General features: G+C 40.9%; 1 pseudogene; it reads right to left on the bottom strand.

The window, feature by feature from the left end:
• Nucleotides 1-2,542: 2,542 nt before the first annotated feature.
• On the bottom strand, nucleotides 2,543-19,063 carry LOC115576529 (NACHT, LRR and PYD domains-containing protein 12-like; annotated as a pseudogene).
• Between the last annotated feature and the right edge of the window lie 1,283 nt (nucleotides 19,064-20,346).

The raw sequence follows: 20,346 nt of genomic DNA, 5'->3' as shown, positions 1-20,346 counted from the left end.
ACTATGTGCTGAGACCCTATTTGTACTGTTGCTGAAGTTTGGTGCTGTTCTGAGCATTATTTGTGGCTTTTTGGTGGCGGTTTATATTTGGATCCATTTACTGCAGTGCATTGTTGTCGTGCGGTCGTTTCTGAGGTTGATAAAACTCCGTAAATTAGCGGTCTGCTAACTTGATCTCTCGAGAGGGAGTCTAACACAGTTTCACGGTGATTTAGACCATGGATTAAATTTTCACCGGAATATACCTTTAATCAATTAATTTATACATTGAAAAAAGTTAAACATCTGTATCGTTCACGTGACCACATAACATCACACAGCGCACTCTGGCTTGTTTTGCTGTCCGCCATTACGTCGCCACGAGCGAGAGGTCTGTCGTAAAGAAGGTGAGAATAAAACCTGTTGTCTCAGGGAGATGTGTTACTTTCTCTGCATATTTATAGTTTGTGGCAAGACGGGAAACTACTTTTATAACTGCTGTGTGTTCAGATCACATGCTAACTACAGCTAGCTAAACTACAGCTAGCTAAACCTTGCTATTTGCATTAACACACAGTGAGGTCAAGGTGAAACTCCGTGGACATGTTTCATATAATATAATATATAATATGAACATGAAGATTTCAAGCCAAGATTTCAAGAGGGTTTATTGAATACACAGTAGACAGTGCAATGAACACACATTCCCCAAGAAGCTTCAGTGACAAAGCAAACAGACAACAATTAACAGGTTGATGAAAAAAAATACTTACTATACTATACTACTATACTGAAGTAAATGATTATTACCATACCATAACATTGGCTTTTATATGTGTTTTATATTTTGTTTTTTAAAGATCAGTGCTGAATTCACAAGAATCACAGCTGTTTCTCTTCAACAACAGCACAGCAAGCTGATCGAGCTCATCAGAAGTCGTAAGAGAGATTATCTGGATCATACTACAAGTTCTGAATGTATTTAATTGCTCAATCATCAAAATCAGGGAATGTAAAGAGGAAAAATGCTCAGACGGTACTCAGAGGTTCTTAATGTCTTAGATGTTCAAACTAACAGTAGATTTAAATCGCTCTCTGCTGCCCCCTGATGGTGAATAATATTTACTCTGTGCTGTTTTATCTTCAGTCTTTATCTGTTGATTGTGAAACACTTTACAAGAATAAACTGTGCTTGCTTGACCTAAAGTCTACTTCCTGCTCTCGTCCTCCTGGACTCAGATTCCCATCATGCAGTTCTTCGTTGCAACTCCACCCCAACCAAAGGCTTCCAGAGGGACATCGGGTCCAAGACCACATTAAGTAAAAGTACTAAGTTACCTTTCAGGTTACAAACACTGATAATTGATGGGACAGCATCCACCATGCCAGAACCAGAACCAGAACCAGCTTTAACCAGATCTGTGTCCAGGACTTGACACTACAATGTCTGGATTTACTCCGATGTTAAAGTGAGTTACAAAATGTTTCAGCACGACTTGGAGAGCAACAATCAGAAGATAACAGCTTCTGCTGATGATGTCAGAGAGCTGAATGATATTAAATATTCCTGTTTCAATTTCAAATTATAATTTCAGATTCAGTTTTTCAAAGCAATGAATAAAATAAAACAATTCAAATTCAAATATTGATGATTCAAATTCAGTTTCTAGTGGCACATATTTCAGCACATACAATTTGTACAAGTTTTGGACTCTTTGCTCTGAACATCAACGTTCAGAAGCATCAAACATGAGCTCAAATCTCTTCAGCACTTGTTTCAAAACTTCATGAGGACAGTTTAGTTTGTGATGTGTGAAAGTGTTTCAGTATTTCATCCGGCTCTCAGACTTCCAAACATCTTCAGCCAACCGGCTCAGACAGAGAAAGACTTTTCTCACAGCTGTTTAGTTTGACGGACCAGATTCAAATCCAACAAACGTCCTGAAAATACAGCCGGACTTCAACAGCCACAAAACACTGAGAGAAACACAATGATTGTCATTCAAATGTGTTTTCTTCTCATAGAATAATCAGACAGAAATGAAGAGATGTTGTGCAGTTTCTGACTCTGTCACTACGGACAGAATTACATGTGTTAACCAACACCATCAAACTTTTAGTTTCATCATTAGAAACACATGAAACAAGTCAGAGTGTTTCAGGTGGAGTGTCGAGTACATTTGATCAGATTTTACTGTCCATTTACAACTTTGTTCACAATGATTCTTTACAATTAAAGCTGCAGACGACTCAATGTTTTCTCTTTCTTACATTTCACTAATAGTTGTGGATTTTATTGGAACAAGAGCCAGAATTCAAAACAACACATGACAGAAAGTACAAGTCAACGCAATTTAATCCACAATTTAATGGAAGAAGAAGTTTCAAATGGAAATGAAGAATCTTTTCAATCAGTTTGAATCATTTTGTACAAAGTTGACTGATGAATTTATTCCAAGAAGCTGAAAGATTGATGTGACTGTGATCCTGTACAGACTCAACTGTTCAGCACTGACAATGTTTCTGTGACAGGAGGAGACTCTGCACACTAAACACCACACAGACGCACTGAGGAACCAGAACTGGACCAGTGGAGTCCAAATCCAGGATAAAGAGGTTCAGTGAATGTGGTGTTGAAGGTGTGGAGGTGGATCAGTGAGTCAGAGGAGACTCTGTAGAAGGACAGAGTGCCAGCAGGACAGTCCACATACACTGCTACTCTACCAGAGGAGGAGGAGGAGGAGGAGGAGGAGGAGGAGGAGGAGGAGAGGACTGTCTTTCTGTTATTGTGCCAGACAGAGTAACGACCATCATCACACCACAGACTCCAGGACTGATCATTCAGTCCAAACACACAGTCTTCACTGCCTCCTTTCCTTCTGATTCTTCTGTAACTCACTGATATATAAACCTCTCCTCTCCACTCGACCTCCCAGTAACAGCGACCAGTCAGACCAGTTCTACACAGCAGCTGAGGACAGAAGGAATCAAACCTCTCTGGATGATCAGGATATGACTGATCCTCCTTCACACCTGTCATCTTCCTGTTGTTGTCAGACAGTTTGATGTTTCTGTTGACTGTGTTTGTGTCGACTGTGAGCTCACAGGAATCTGATGGAGAGAAAAAGACACAACACAGCTGCAGTTATTAATGTGTCATCATCAGTGTGATGATGACATCACAGATGTGAATGAGTGATGTCACAGTGTTTTGATGAATGACAGTAAAAAGACACTCACACTTCCTCAGACCTGGTGTCAACCATCGGACTCCAGCAGGCTCCACCCTGAAAGGAGGAGGGGGGTCAGAGCAGCACATCCTCTTTCAGCATGCAAACATGGACATGACATGACTCTCATACACAGAAACACAATCTGTCCATCAGGCTGCTTCTCCCTGTTCTCCCTGAACCTCTTCACCTCTGCCACTCTCCTCACACACTGAGAGTGAGCCACAGGATGTTGGTGTGTGTGAAAGAGGACCACAACATCTGAGAACACACACAAACCTCTTGTTGGATTTATCACTTCATCTTTATTTTATTGGATGTTGTTGCTGTTTCCTGTGGGCCACCTTACGCTTGCTGTTTGATCCAATGTCAACTTGTGATGATGTTTCTATATTAGAGGACTTTTGGATTTGGACGTCAGAACTTTTGAGGTCCGATTCCTGTTTGAAGCTTGGAGGGCTTTTCTGAATCTCAGCTGCACAGTCTGCTTTTTGTTCTTGCTGTGTTTCTGCTGCTTTGTTTTACTGTGCAAAGAAACAAATACAATTTATACGTAATAAATCAATCAGAAAACATTGGACGTTGGTTCCCGACCTCTGCCACAGAACCAAGTGACAGAGACTCCCAGACTGTTTCCCTCCAGAACCTCACAAGTGTCACTAAAGCTGTTTGTGATAGAAACAGTTTCATGGTTTCACGTGTTGACATGTTCATGTTACTATAGTTTGGTGCTGGATTGATATCTGATGTATATTGCAGCAGTAATAGAAACTTTAAGGAGAACTTCATGTCATGTTTGATCTGTTAAAAGCAGAAACTGAGAGAAAATGACAGAAAATGTCTCTTAGTCTGAAATCTGCTGTGGTGAACATGATGTGTCCAGATGTGACCAGAGGAACAATCTGACTATGAAGCCAGGAATCTGTCTTTCTTTTTGTCTGTCTGTGGTTCACAGACAGAACTGTTCATCCAATCTACTTTATACTTGGCAGGTTTGTTGCTGAGGACTCAAAGAAGTGCAGTGTTCAATTTGAATTCATTAGTAGACGTTTTTAGGGCTGCAACAACTAACCCGTTAAATCAATTATTGAAATAGTTGCCGACCAGTTTCTTCATGGATTAGCTGGTTTACGTTACTATGCAGGCGCTGTGACACGGAGCGAGCTGCTTCACTTCATAGTCAAAGATGTAGTGCGGAAGATACGTCAGGAAAACACATTCAGTGCAGCAGTTCTGGTCTCCTATGGTGGGAGCAGTAAGCCAGCCAATGGCGCCTTGCGTAGCTCAGGTGATTAAACAGAAAGCTACTCAGAGTTGCACCGTCTCCTTTCTGAACTGGCTCCGTTACACATTTGCAACATAGCGGAGGCCACGGAGGAACAGACACTACAAACGTTACAGAAGAGAAAAGTGTGCGAGCCAAGTCATCAAAAGTGTGGCAGCACTTTATTTAAAGTGTTGAAAGAAAACAGCTCCAAGATGTGCAGAGCTGATCTCACATGGCCCGGTAGCACCACATCACTGAGACCTGAAGAGAAAGCAGGTCGGAGCCACTACGGGTGAAGGAGACTCGGCACGGTGACTTAGTAAAGGTTCCAAAGCCAGAACCTGTCTACACTGATCCGTAGTGTCTGTCCCTTTAGTCACTTATTGTTCAGTGTTTTAATGAGCAGCAGGATTTGTTTGTTGGACAGGCTGACTGACTAAAGTTTGGACAGGATGAACTTTTGGACCTGATCCACTTCATCCATTAGTAAACCTGTTGTTCCTGCAAACACAAGATTAGGGCCCGGCTACATCACAGGTGTCAATGTAACAACCAACGTTTAGGACAGAAACAGCTTCCGTCTGTGCTCTCAGGTCTGTGATGGATCAGTGTCGCCCCCTGGTGGGTAATTAGCTGAAGTACGCTCAGAGACACTGGAGGACATCAGAGGAGGTTTTACAATATTTCATGTCGTAGTCAGAGATCGTCTGACTTTATTTCTTTACAGAGAAACTTGAGCACATCTGTTGTGTTAAAATATATATTAGATGTCATTTTTATTCTCAGTGCATGGCTCAGGCCGTGATGAAACTTTAACGTCCAGCTGAGGCCAAATAATCCACGATCAACATTAGCTGCAGACCCTTGATTATGCTCTGTCTCTGCATCATGATGTGTCTTATAATGGAGACATTTCATCACCTCTATATCATTAATGTTGCTTTTACAATTTGAAGTTGTTTGAAAGTGAACTGAAGATTAAAGAGGAAAATGTAAAAGCAGTGTTTTATTCTTTAAGGATTTTTTTGGCCTTTATATGGCTTAACAGATAGTACAGCTGACAAGATGACAGGAAACAGAATGACAGAGAGAAGGAGTGAAATGCAACAAAGGACCCCAGGCCAGCACTCAAACCTGGGGCTGCCACCGCAAGGACGAAGCCTCTGTACATGGGACACTCGCTCTACCAACTGAGCTCAACACTCCATGTTTTATTCTTTTATTCTTTTGATAAAGAATTTATTCAGCACCACTGAGCCCATCTTAAAATAATCTATGCACTGCTGCTGTTATGGTAACGGGAATGTTCCACCTCCTGTCATCTAACGTTGTTATTGGACTGTTTTATATCTCTGTCCACTTTAAACTGATGCCATAGACAGTTGTCACACACAGAAACATTGATTCTCCAATTCAGGGAAAGAGTTTCTATGACATTCAGAGATTAAACTAATTTATGTGTCACAGAAATCTTTTGAATTTGAGGTTTAGTATTTTCTCATCAGACAGCTGACACAGAGGGTCTATTGTTATTATTAATATCATAACACAGCAGTGACGTGGTGGAAGTTAGATTTAATGTTGATGTTTTGATAATCCTGTGCAATCAGTGTGGATGAGTGATTCATCAAGCAGCAAAATCAGAGGCCAAGAAATCAGACTGGCACATATTGAACAGGCACTTAACTAGCCTGAAAAAGAGATGTAACTTCAGTGTTTATGCCAAAACTCTCCTGGTTGCTGCTCTTCATCTCGTCTTCCTATCCTCTCTTCATGTGCAACTCTTGGCTTCAAGCTATGCTGCCTTTTTTCCTGAACTGAACTGGACAACTGGAGGTGGAGTAAATGACACAGACCTACCGACACTGAACCATCTACAATCAAGATACAGAGTCTCACACTAACTGTCCATGGCTGCAGCAGGACTCATCATACCTGAGAGTGTCCAGTCTCCAGCCTGGGTCCTTCAGTCGAGCAAACAGGAGCTTCACTCCTGAGTCTCCTGGATGATTGTAGCTCAGGTCCAGCTCTCTCAGATGGGAGGGGTTGGAGTCCAGAGCTGAGGCCAGAGAAGTACAGCCTTCCTCTGTGATCAGACAGCCTGACAGCCTGCAGACACACAAAACAACACATATCACACATCAGCTGAGGGTCCTGATGACTCAGTGCACATCTGTGTTTAAGGGTTTAACGTTGATTATATTCATCTTCTTATTTTTCACTAATTAATCAATCAGCAGTAATGCAGAGTATAACTGAAGCTGATGGAAATGCCATTAATTTTGCAAATATTTGTTCATGAACTGACATATTGTACAGATTAAAATGATGACCTGATGATGAAGCTAGAAGAAAAGTCAGAGGATCACCAAAGTAATGACAGTTCATCCTGAGGGGAGCATAAATGTCTGAACCAAAGTGCAGAATAGACTGATGGACCCACATTGTATATGAAATGCATTCATGCTTCCATCAGGATGAGATGTAATTATTTTGGTGATCTTCTGACATATGAGATATATCTTTTAATTTATTTTTTTACCCTGTCTGGTTTAGACCTGCTCCAATTGTACAGTTAGAATGAAATAATGAAATAAAATAATGAATCCTGACCTGAGAGTTTCAAGGACACATTGTGGACTCTTCAGTTCAGCAGAAAGTTGCTTCACTCCTGAATCCTGCAGGTTGTTGTTACTCAGGTCCAGCTCTCTCAGGTGGGAGGGGTTGGAGTCCAGAGCTGAGGCCAGAGAAGTACAGCCTTCCTCTGTGATCAGACAGCCTGACATCCTGCAGACACACAAAACAACACACATCAGCTGAGGGTCCTGATGATTCAGTGCACATCTGTGTTTAAGGGTTTCACGTTTATTATATTCATCATCTTAGTTTTTGCTAATTAATTAATCAACACTAATACACAGTGTAACTGAAGCTGATGGAAATGGCATTAGGTTTGCAAATATTTGGTCATGAACCAACATAATGTGCAGATCACACACAAAACAACACACATCACAGATAAGCTGAGGGTCCTGATAATTCAGTGCACATCTGTTTTTTAAGGGTTTAAGGTTTATTATATTCATCATCTTAGTTTTCACTAATTAACTAATTAGTACTAAACACAGAGTATAACTGAAGCTGATGAAAATGCCATTAGTTTTGCAAATATTTGGTGAACCAACATATTGTACAGATTAAAATGATGACCTGATGATGGAGCGAGAAGAAAAGTCAGAGGATCACCAAAGTATTTACGGTTCATCCTGAGGAGAGCATCAATGTCAAAATCCACATGACAACCTATCCAATGGTTGTTGAGATATGCAAGTCAGGAATTAAGCGCAGAATAGACTGACTGAGCACAGCATCTATCTGTTGGTTCCAAGTCCTCTTGTCTGAGAGATCTGGACCTAAGTAACAACAACCTGCAGGATTCAGGAGCGCGGCATCTGCCTGTTGGACTGGAGAGTCCACATAGTCGTCTTGAAACTGTCAGGTCAGATAGTGCAAAGTTTGTCTCAAATTATTTTTGTTATTTCTTTAACATCTTAATTCACTGTCTCATGTCAGAACTCTTGTGTTTTGAAATCATGCTACTTATTATTGTTTCATATCTGTGTAGTCGAGATTTGGTCTTTTTGTTTTTTCATATCTCCGACATATTAGAGTAAAACAAAAAGAAAGTTCACATGTGCTACAATGATATTATAAATAATGTAAATGTCTTTTTTACTGTACTTACTCCAGGATGAATGGCTGTAACCTCTCAGAGAGAAGCTGTGAAGCTCTTTCCTCAGTTCTCAGCTCCCAGTCCTCTAGTCTGAGAGAGCTGGACCTGAGTAACAACAACCTGCAGGATTCAGGAGTGAAGTGACTTTCTGCTGAACTGAAGAGTCCATACTGTGTCCTTGAAACTCTCAGGTCAGGATTCATCATTCGATTTCATTATTTAATGTAACTGTACAATTGCAGCAGGTCTAAACCAGACAGGGTAAAAAGAATAATGAAAAAATATATATAATATGTCAGAAGATCACCAAAATAATTACATCTCATCCTGATGGAAGCATGAATGCATTTTATATAAAATATGGGTCCGTCAGTCTATTCTGCACTGTGGTCCTGATTTACTAATCTCAACAACCACTGGATTGAATGGAAGGATGATTTAATTCAGCCTCTGATCTTCCAACACTATCAGAACATCACACTACTGTCCACACATATGTCGTCTCATGTCTATTGTTGCTCTGTTACTACCTCTATTGGAGGATCAGAGGCTGAATTAAATCATCCTTCCATTCCACCGTTTTCACACCTACAGTGAGGTGGAATATCTACACAAGATTCCTGCCTTGAAGAAGCAGTGTGAATGGGGCCTCTGTATCTCTCTCTCTCTGTCTCTATCAACCCAACCAGTTGAGACAGGTGGCGGCCTACTACTTAGTCCGGTTCTGCTTGAGGTTTCTGCCTGTTAAAAGCCATTGTTTTTCTCAACACTGGGTAAAGTGCTTGCACATTGGGGAAATTTGGGTTCTCTTGAATAAATTGAATTATATTAGGAGTATGATCAAGACCTGCTACAATTGTAAAGTCACATGAAATACTGAAATAAAATAATGAATCCTGACCTAAGAGCAAGGGCGTAACATCAGTTTGAAAAGTGGGGGGGACACAAAAAAGTGGGGGTCTGATTTGAATACCATTCTATACATTTCCACATGCTTTTAATCATATTCCCAGCAACATATGACCACATTATGATGAACATGGCTATCATGTTTAGTCATAGGTGTGTTTTGCAAAGGACAAAAAAAGCAGGAAAATATACGGCTCTACTATGTCTCTCTTTACAATTACTTGGTTCCGTTGTCGGCTTCAGCTAAGAAAGTAATAGTTCACCTCACACGTCCAAAATTCTTAGAACACAGTGTTTCCCCTAGATAGTTTTGGTAACCTAGCAACACTAGGCAGGTCGGGGGGCTTGCCACCCCAGAAGAAAATTTTGAAAAATAACCCTTTAAATGATGACTACTGGTGAGATTTAAAAAAAAAAAAAAAAAAAAAAAAAAACCTTTTTCAGAATTTCAGAATCAGAATCTAAGACATGAGACAAAATAGTGTAGAAGTTGACACTGCTGCTTGACAATATGTTAACCTCTCGAGCATTAGAGAACTTTTTTACCATTATTTTCTTTATTATTATAGATTTTTAAAGTAAAAGTACAATAAAAAGAGCTGCGTCTCACTCGTCCAGTTTACTAATACAATCTGCTGCTGGTTTGGAGTCACTGGGTCACATGACATGGAAGATATTGAAAAATGCAGTTATTTTGTGTTAATATATTTATGCCAAGTAATTTAATGAGGGCCCCTAAATCAGTCTCCAGTGATTCAGCGTGAGGCTTCGGGAGGTGAGCTAACCGTCCTGCTGCTAACACTGGCCAAACCTCAGTGAAGTCGCAGTTGGACCTGAGTAGAGCTTAGATCGGGCCCAAAAAATCAAGCCCGACCCGAGCATGTGCACATTGTATCCGAGCCCGGCCCGACCCTGGCCGTCCCGACACATTAACTGTAATTATGAGCCCGAGACCAATTTAATTCCGACATTTGTTTGAACTACATAAATCTTAATGAATAATGCAACAAGTGCCGCACTTAATGCACTCGACAAAGCCGACACATATTGCCCACGTGTTACTCTAATCTGACCATTTTTTTCAGCAACGAGTAATCTAACGTGTTAATATTTCCAAATCAGTGATCAGATTAAAGTTACTTATTCGAGTAACTGTGCGTTACTATTATTTTTGTCATTTTCCACAGTAAACATATATTTTTGCTTTCTTCTTGTGTCTCGGGGAGTGACGTCACATACGCGAAAAGTCGCGTTTTCAGCACGAGGACAACTCACACAAGTCACATGTTACACCACACAGTGACACAAACACAAACAATGGAGGGAGGAGAGAGATGCGCGTTTTCTAGCTGGAAATACAGTCATTATTTTGAGTTATTTAAAAAACAAAGCACAAATGCTTGATCAAGGGCCCAGCCCGACCCGGCAAAGGATAGTGGCCTGTTGCAGCCTTTGAATGCAGCATCAATACACAAACTGTCCGCGACTCACAGCAAGAGTGGGTCCACTTGATTACTAACCTGGCATACGCTGGTGTTGCAACAGCTAGGTGGAGTTTGCCATTAAATTAATGTTAAGCACATCGGTATATGCCAGGGTAGATTAATCAAGTGGACCTAATGTTTGAGTATTGGACACCTGTGATCTACTGCGTTCCGCTAGATTAAATAAAAGTGGGGGGGACAAAACGAGATATCGGAAAGTGTCCCTAGTGGATTTTACGCCTATGCCTGAGAGTTTCAAGGACACAGTGTGGACTCTTCAGTTCAGCAGAAAGATGCTTCACCCCTGAATTCTGCAGGTTGTTGTTACTCAGGTCCAGCTTTCTCAGACTAGAGTACTGGGAGCTGAGAACTGAGGACAGAGCTTCACAGCTCATCTTTGACAGTTTACAGCAACTTATTCTGGAGAGAAAAAGAAGAAGACATAACATGGTAGAAAGTTGAATTTTGGTGATGCAGTATCAGGGTTTAAACAAACTTCTCTTCTGGGGACCCATTTTTTTTTTAAAGTATTGATTTGCCTTTTCATGGCGTTATATTTGGAGGATTACCTATATAGGGCAGTTCACGGATATGACAGGAAATGGGGATGGGACATAAGGGAGGACACGCAGCAAAGGACCAGAGGTGGAACTTGAACCCTTGGCAGCTGCAGTCAGGACAAGGCTTATATACATGGGCCGCATGCTCTACCAACTGAGTTACAGGAGCACTCCAGAGGGTCCCAATGGTAACATTGCGACCCAATTCACAATAGGCCAAATAAACTCCCAAAGAGCAGATCTGTGCATAAATTAATATTCCAAACTATTTATCTGCATCCCTTTACATTGTCTTGAGTACATCAACCATGTCAGAGAGATACATCATTAAATAACAACTATGTTTAATGTCTGTGCTAACAAAAACATATGTCAAATACATTATAAATGAGTTCAAAGAAATGCAGTTTTCAAATCAAATCTCAATCACAATGTGTGTCTAAGTGTAATGCTGTCCATTGCACTGAAAAGGAGCAGAGATCGACTGAGAGACAGACAGATGGAACATGTCACTTCACAGGGTTTCTTGGCCTGCTGCTTTTTGTGGTTGTAAAGAGGGATGAAACTCTGGTGACAGCAGCAGCAGCTGCAGACGTCAGCGAGGTTAACAAGAGCAAAACTGCCGTCAACACTCAAGGACAAACTGTGGGTTTCATTTTGGGTGAGAAAGACACAGTTTGAATCAAACTATGGACAGTCAATACACCCAAATCACCCACTATCTATCATTTGGTATCAAATCATGTCAGTCTTCCAGAGCTTTGGGATTAAAGGTCCAATTCATTTTCCCTTAAACAAAAAAGACAAAAGACTGGACATCAAAATCAAAGAATAAAACTGAACTAAGATTCCCAAGGTACATTTTGGTGAGAAACATCTCACCAAACACTGAAGACCTTGAAGTTTTCTTCTTGCCCTTGGAACACTTGACAAGAAAAACTTACCATATTGAGACAGGCTCTGGATTAATGTGAGTTAACTGTCTGGCTGACACAACAACATCTTTAGCAGCCAGCTCCACCAGGCCCAGGCCCAGGCTCCAGCAGCAGCCAGCTCCACCAGGCCCAGGCTCCAGCAGCAGCCAGCTTCCACCAGGCCCAGGCCCAGGCTCCAGCAGCAGCCAGCTCCACCAGGCCCAGGCCCAGGCCCAGGCTCCAGCAGCAGCCAGCTCCACCAGGCCCAGGCCCAGGCCCAGGCTCCAGCAGCAGCCAGCCTCAAACAGGCCCAGGCTCCAGCAGCAGCCAGCTCCACCAGGCCCAGGCTCCAGCAGCAGCCAGCTTCCACCAGGCCCAGGCCCAGGCTCCAGCAGCAGCCAGCTCCACCAGGCCCAGGCTCCAGCAGCAGCCAGCTTCCACCAGGCCCAGGCCCAGGCTCCAGCAGCAGCCAGCTTCCACCAGGCCCAGGCTCCAGCAGCAGCCAGCTCCACCAGGCCCAGGCCCAGGCTCCAGCAGCAGCCAGCTCCACCAGGCCCAGGCTCCAGCAGCAGCCAGCTTCCACCAGGCCCAGGCCCAGGCTCCAGCAGCAGCCAGCTCCACCAGGCCCAGGCTCCAGCAGCAGCCAGCTTTCACCAGGCCCAGGCCCAGGCTCCAGCAGCAGCCAGCTCCACCAGGCCCAGGCTCCAGCAGCAGCCAGCTTCCACCAGGCCCAGGCTCCAGCAGCAGCCAGCTCTCCATCAGGCTAGGCTCAGGCCCAGGCCTAGGATACAGTAGCAGCCAGCTCTCCACCTGGCCAGGCCAGGCCCACCAGCCAGTCTTCCATCACCCTGCTACCAGCTGGCCCAGGTAACTGCTTTAGTGGAAGGCTTACTATTTATTTGTCTATTTTTACAACAAAATGCCACCTAAGAAAAGTGAAGAAGACCTCATTTCTCTCTCAGTTGTACGTGAGCTCTTGGACCAGCAGAAGTCATATTACAAGGACCTTATCACACAACAAGAGAATAGCTTCAAGGGTTTTGTACAAATGATAAATGACTCAAACAATAAGCGTTATGATGATTTGTCTAGAGAAATGCAGGAGGTCAAAAGGAGCCTTGAATTTTCTCAAAGGGAAGTGGACGAATTGAAGGCCACACTCAAATATGTAACCACTGATGCTGTTAAACATCTTCAATCCAACATTGAGGCTCTTCAAGCTGATAACAAACACTGGTTGGACAAAATGGAGTATCTAGAAAATCAGTCTAGAAGAAACAACATTGTCATTGATGGTATCCCAGAATCACCTGACGAAAGCTGGGCTGACTCTGAAAAGAAATTTAGAGGAATTTTAAGTGAAAAAATGAAAATCGACCAAAAACTTATTGAAATAGAAAGAGCACACCGTATTGGAAGGCCATCAAATGATGTCGAGGGCAAAAGGCCAAGATCCATGATAGTGAAGTTATGTAGGTACAAAGATAGGCAAGTAATCCTCTCAAAAGCAAACCATCTAAAAGGTACTAACATCTATGTGAATGAAGACTTCACGGATGCTGTGCGCCAAAAACGCAAAGAACTGCTACCTGAGATGAGAGCTGCAAGAGCAAGAGGAGAATGGGCCTATCTTAAATATGACAGACTCATTGTACAGCCCAGGAGAGAAAAGCCAAATAATTAGTGGTAGTAATACGTCACCTAAGGTTTTTGTAAACCATGTATCCACCTGTTTTAAATAATTTATGGCTAAACAAGCCCAGTGTTCATATGATGAAAGGGGAAATAATTCAAATTATGCCCTGGCTAATGTCCTAACTAATCATGATCTTAATTTACAGCAGCTTCAAAATGATGATAAGGTCTACAATGATTTATTTAATCCTGATTCATTTTTGCCTTTAAATAATGTATCCATAAATGCTGATTCGTATGATACAGCTTATTGCTCATCTTCATGTGATTATTTCTCGGAAAAACATTTTAATTCTTTTATTTCAACCTACAGAGAATCCAACATCTTTTCTACTCTACATCTGAATATAAGAAGTCTCCCTAAAAATTATGACAATTTCTATCATTATCTTTCATCATTAAATCACGTCTTCTCAATTATTGCATTAACCGAAACATGGCTCACAGAGGATATTAACTCCCTATTTGAAATTGCTGGCTATTCAGCCACACACAGATGTAGAGGAAGTAGAGGTGGTGGAGTTTCTCTATATGTTCGTAAGGGTCTTGATTTTAAACAAAGAACTGATCTTGAAGTGAAGTTTCAAGACTGCAACAGTGAAGCTGTTTTTCTAGAGGTTCAAACTGTTGTCCTGAAAGAGAAAAAAAAAGTGATTATAGGTTGTATATATCGTCCTCCAAATACCAACATCAACGAGTTCAAAGAAGGTCTGCTAGAGGTATTGGAACATGTTGACAAGGAGAATAAACCTTGTTATTTACTAGGTGATTTTAATATCAACCTTCTGAATGAGGAAATCAAACAACACATTGATGATTTTATGAACTTACTGTCCTCCAATTATTTCTACCCTTTAATTAACAAGCCCACAAGAATAACTAGTAAATCCTCTACACTGATTGATAACATTTTTACTAATGCATTTTCTAATGTTACTAAATCTGGTATTCTTTATACAGATATCTCAGATCATATGCCGGTTTTTCAGCTTTCTGTCTTGTGTGGTAAATCAAATATGTCTGAACCAAAGAAGATTCCATCTCGCAGGTTCAATGAAAAGAATATCAACACCTTCAGAGAAATGTTGGCAAAATTGTCATGGGAAGCTGTATATGAGGCTCTGAATGTAAATATAGCTTATGATTATTTTTTTACCAAGTTTTATTCTGTTTTTGACCAATGTTTTCCTCATATAAATAACAGTAAAAAAAACACTGCAGGCATGAACAAACCATGGTTTACTACTGACCTTAGAAAATCTGCCTTGAAGAAAAATAAATTGTATAAAAAATACATACAAAGTCCTACTCCTCTAAACTATGCTGCATACAAATCATTTAGGAATAAGTACAATCATTTTCTTAGAAATGCTAAACGGGAGTATTATAGTGACCAATTTAGAAGTTCTATAAATAACATTAGATCTACATGGGACAATCTGAAAGAATTGCTCAATATGAAACATGCATCTTCTCCATCCCCAGCTGAATTCCAGGATGGTGAAGTAAAGATAACAGAGCCACCCCAAATTGCAAATAAATTTAATGACTTTTTTGTGAATGTGGGACCATGTCTTGCAAAACATATTGGTGACACTATTGGTTCTCCCACTGATTTCATAAGTAAAGAGTATGTTTCCATAAATGTTTTTGAGCCTGTAAAGACCACGGAAGTACTTGATATTATTATGAGTCTCAAAAACACCTCTGCTGGCCATGACGAGATTCCTGCCTCATTGATCAAAAAGGTAGCCTCTCTAATCATTGATCCCCTAACATTAATTTTTTCCATGTCCCTTGAATCAGGTATTATCCCTCAAGCCTTCAAAATTGCCAAGGTTATTCCGCTCTTTAAATCAGATGATCCAACTGTATTCTCTAACTATCGTCCCATATCAATATTGCCTTGTTTTTCTAAAATTCTTGAAAAGTTGGTATACAGCAGAATTATGAAACATCTAACTACTAATGATATTTTGTTTGAACATCAGTTTGGGTTTAGGAAAAACTATTCTACGTATATGGCTCTTTTGTTCCTCAGAGAAAAAATCACTGCTGCACTGGAAAAAAATGAATACACTTTAGGCATTTTCTTAGATTTATCAAAGGCTTTTGATACGGTAAATTACGAAATTTTGTTATCAAAAATGTCATGCTATGGTTTTAGAAAACATGTTTTACAATGGATTGCAAATTACCTACACAATAGAGAGCAATTTGTTGTCTTCAGTGGTGTCCAATCACAGCGGGCTGTACTAAAGTGTGGTGTCCCACAAGGGTCCATATTGGGACCCCTGTTGTTTTTGATATATGTTAATGATCTTGTAAATGCATCAAGTTTATTGTCGCCTATTGTTTTCGCTGATGATACAAACCTCCTTGTCACTGACAAGAATTTTGATTCCCTTATTGCTAAAGCTAATACTGGACATTTCCATTTTTCTTACTGGTTTAAGTTAAATAAGTTATCATTGAATGTCAAAAAGTCAAACTTCATTATTTTCAGAAATAAAAACAAGAATTACAATGCAGATAAAGCTAAAATCTATATCAATGATAGTGTACTTGCGCAAGTTTCATCAGCGAAGTTCTTGGGCATCTACATTGATGAAAAACTTTGCTTTAAGAATCATTGTGAATTTGTTTGTAAAAAGGTTTCAAAATCTTTAGGCATTATAAAAAGGGTAAAACAACATTTGAAAAAAAGTACACTTCTAACCTTGTATTACAGTTTAATCTATTCTCATATCTCATACTGCAATATAATTTGGGCCAGCACCTACTCTTCTTATTTACAAGCAATTCATAGATGTCAGAAATCCTTTGTAAGAATTGCCACCAACTCTTCTTATCTAGCCCCAACAAAACCACTATTTAAACAATTACAACTTCTTACAATTTATGAGGTGAACAAGTACCAAACAGGGGTTCTTATGTATAAAGTAATCTGCCTTCCTGCATCTCTACCTAATTTTTTTCCAAGCTATTTTGAGTTTAACTCACATTATCATACACATTCTACAAGAAGAAAGAATGATTTACATATTCCTTTCTGTAGGACCTCTGTTGCTAAATTCTCATTTGTCTATCAAGGTGCAGTGTTGTGGAATGATATAAAACATTTTTTAGAATCTAGTTTCTCTATAAATACATTTAAAACCAAGTTCAAACAATACCTACAGACCTAGTCACATCTTTACATCATTGGGTTTTAATTGAAATGAATCTGCAATTTTATGGATATTTTCTGTTTGTTGTTTTTTTTTTTTTTTTTTTGTTTTTTTTTTTTTTTTTTTTTTTTTTGTTTTTTTTTTTTTTGTTTGTTTGTTTTCCCCTTTTTTCTTTTTCTTTTCTTTTCTTTTTCTATTGATTGATCTGTTTTAGTGATTTTGTATTGAGGGGGAGGATCTTATATAAGCCCTTTGGGTTTCTTTTCCTCTCCTGCACAATTATTTGTCTTTGTATTATTAAACAGAATTCTTGTTTTATCATTGTGCATATAAATAAATAAATAAATAACACTGGCCCTAAATTCCATTTCTCCTCACCACTGTAGAAGTCCATAGGAAGGACCAATCGGAGCAGAACCATCTCTGTGTTTGAGACCTCCTGATTTACAAACCAAGCACTGGATACCAACAAGTTCCCCATGTGGCTCAAAGGTGTACTCCAGATAGAAAAATTATTTGGTGACCCAAATAAAATCCTCTGAAGCAGTCTCTGGGAATGACTGGTATATATAATTTCTTGACTGACTAAATCGAGAATAAACATCCAGGTATCAAAGTCATATAATATCAAGCATTAGGTTCTTCATCCTCATTGTTCGTGCCGCGCAGGAGATGAAATAATGAAAGGTCCATTTTAAGAAAACAATTTTGATATATCTGGAATTCAAAAAACTTGTACACTTTAAACAGTGTTTAAAGTGTATGGATGTCTGAGATTATAGAAACATATCAATGATTTCACAACAATCAGTGATCTGACCTCAGACTTTCCAGACCGCAGTGTGGACTCTTCAGTTCAGCAGAAAGTCGCTTCACTCCTGAATCCTGCAGGTTGTTGTTACTCAGGTCCAGCTCTCTCAGACTAGAGGACTGGGAGCTGAGAACTGAGGACAGAGCTTCACAGCTTCTCTCTGAGAGGTTACAGCCACTCAGTCTGGATAAAGAATAATTAGCAGAACAAGAAAATAGTTCGATTTGGGTCAATAACAGCACATTTACTGCATTCTGAAAAAAACTTCTCCACACTTACAGAGCTTTATTGGAGGCTTTGATCACTGGCAGTAGCCTCAGAAGAGCCTCCTCTGAAGCAGAGAATTTCTTCAGGTCAAACACATCCAGATCTTTTTCTGATGACAGTAAGATGAAGACCAGAGCTGACCACTGAGCAGGAGACAGTTCATCTGTGGAGAGACTTCCTGATCTCAGGTACTGTTGGGTCTCCTCCACTAGAGAACGATCGTTCAGTTCATTCAGACAGTGGAACAGATTGATGCTTCTCTCTGGAGACAGCGACTCTTCAAACTTCTTCTTGATGTACTCGACTGTTTCCTGATTTGTCTGTGAGCTACTTCCTGTCTGGGTCTGCAAACCTCGCAGGAGAGTCTGATTGGTCGGCAGTGAAAGACCCAGGAGGAAGCGGAGGAACAAGTCCAGGTGTCCATTTGGACTTTGTAAGGCCTGGTCCACAGCACTCTGGTAGAGACTTGCCTCATCAGATTGATGGTCTGCTTTTTTTCCCTCTGCCAGCAGATTGACACCAGAGTTGATGAACGTCAGATGAACATGAAGAGCAGCCAGAAACTCCTGAACACTCAGATGGATGAAGCAGAACACCTTGTCCTGGTACAGTCCTCTCTCCTCTTTAAAGATCTGTGTGAACACTCCTGAGTACACTGAGGCTGCTCTGATATCGATGCCACACTCTGTCAGGTCTGATTCATAGAAGATCAGGTTTCCTTTCTGCAGCTGAATAAAAGCCAATTTTCCCAGAGACTCAATCATCTTCCTGCTCTCTGGAGTCCAGTGTGAATCTGTCTCAGCTCCTCCATCATACTTGACCTTCTTCACTTTGGACTGAACCACCAGGAAGTGGATGTACATTTCAGTCAGGGTCTTGGGCAGCTCTCCTCCCTCTCTGGTCTTCAACACATCCTCCAGAACTGTAGCAGTGATCCAGCAGAAGACTGGGATGTGGCACATGATGTGGAGGCTTCGTGATGTCTTGATGTGGGAGATGATTCTGCTGGCCTGCTCCTCATCTCTGAATCTCTTCCTGAAGTACTCCTCCTTCTGTGGGTCAGTGAACCCTCTGACCTCTGTCACCATGTCAAAGCACTCACATGGGATCTGATTGGCTGCTGCAGGTCGTGTGGTTATCCAGAGGTGAGCAGAGGGAAGCAGGTTTCCCCTTATGAGGTTTGTCAGCAGCACATCCACTGAGGTGGATTTTGTGGCATCAGTCAAGATTTTAGTGTTGTGGAAGTCCAGAGGAAGTCGACACTCATCCAGACCATCAAAGATGAACACGACCTGGAACTCTTCAAACCTGCAGATTTCTTTGGTTTCAGTGAAGAAGTGATGAACAAGTTCCACCAAGCTGAACTTCTTCTCTTTCAGCACATTCAGCTCTCTGAAAGTGAATGGAAATGTGAACTGTATGTCCTGGTTGGCTTTGTCTTCAGCCCAGTCCAGAGTGAACTTCTGTGTTAAGACTGTTTTCCCGATGCCAGCCACTCCCTTTGTCATCACTCTTCTGATTGGTTCATCTCTTCCAGGTGAGATTTTAAAGATGTCTTCTTGTCTGACTGTTGTTTCTGGTCTGTGTGGTTTCCTGGATGCTGTTTCAATCTGTCTGACCTCATGTTCATCATTGACCTCTGCAGTCCCTCCCTCTGTGATGTAGAGCTCTGTGTAGATCTGATTCAGAAGGGTTGGGTTTCCTGCTTTAGTGATCCCCTCAAACACACACTGGAACTTCTTATGAAGGTTGGATTTGAGTTTACGCTGACAAACTGCAGAATGACTTTCTAAATAAACACACAACAAACGAGCTCATGAGGTAATTTGTAAAGACAATAACACAATTTCCTTCCCCTAAAGATTGCATATATAAACAGATTCATCATCATCAGACTTCAGCAAACATCTCATTGCTCCAACATGTTAAATCTTCAGAGAAATCCTCTTACTGCTCTGCAGACGGTCAGCCAGCTCCTCCTGCTTCATTCTCCTCAGGAAGTGAAGTGTGATCTTCAGAAATGCCTCTCTGCTGCTCCTCCTCTGCTCTTCATCCTCACCGTCCAACACCTCCTCATCCTCCCTCTGACTCTCAAAGCATTCTGAGTGATCTGAACTCAGAATCTTCTGGATCTTCTTCAGCTCGTTCTTCACAAAAGTCCCAATGTTCTCCTTCAGCAGCTGAAACAGAATATTATGTGAATGACAACATTTAATATCATGGAGCCAAACATCAGATCCATGTTGGACAGATTCACCACTGGTCTGTAAAGTGCAGCATGGAGATTATTGTGAACAGACTGGATGTAAAAGTAGTAGTTGTTCATG

This window comes from Sparus aurata, chromosome 24, assembly GCF_900880675.1.
Source record: "Sparus aurata chromosome 24, fSpaAur1.1, whole genome shotgun sequence".
Lineage (NCBI taxonomy): Eukaryota > Metazoa > Chordata > Actinopteri > Spariformes > Sparidae > Sparus > Sparus aurata.
Note: the sequence above shows the minus strand (reverse complement) of the source record. Positions and strands in the feature narration are given on the sequence as shown.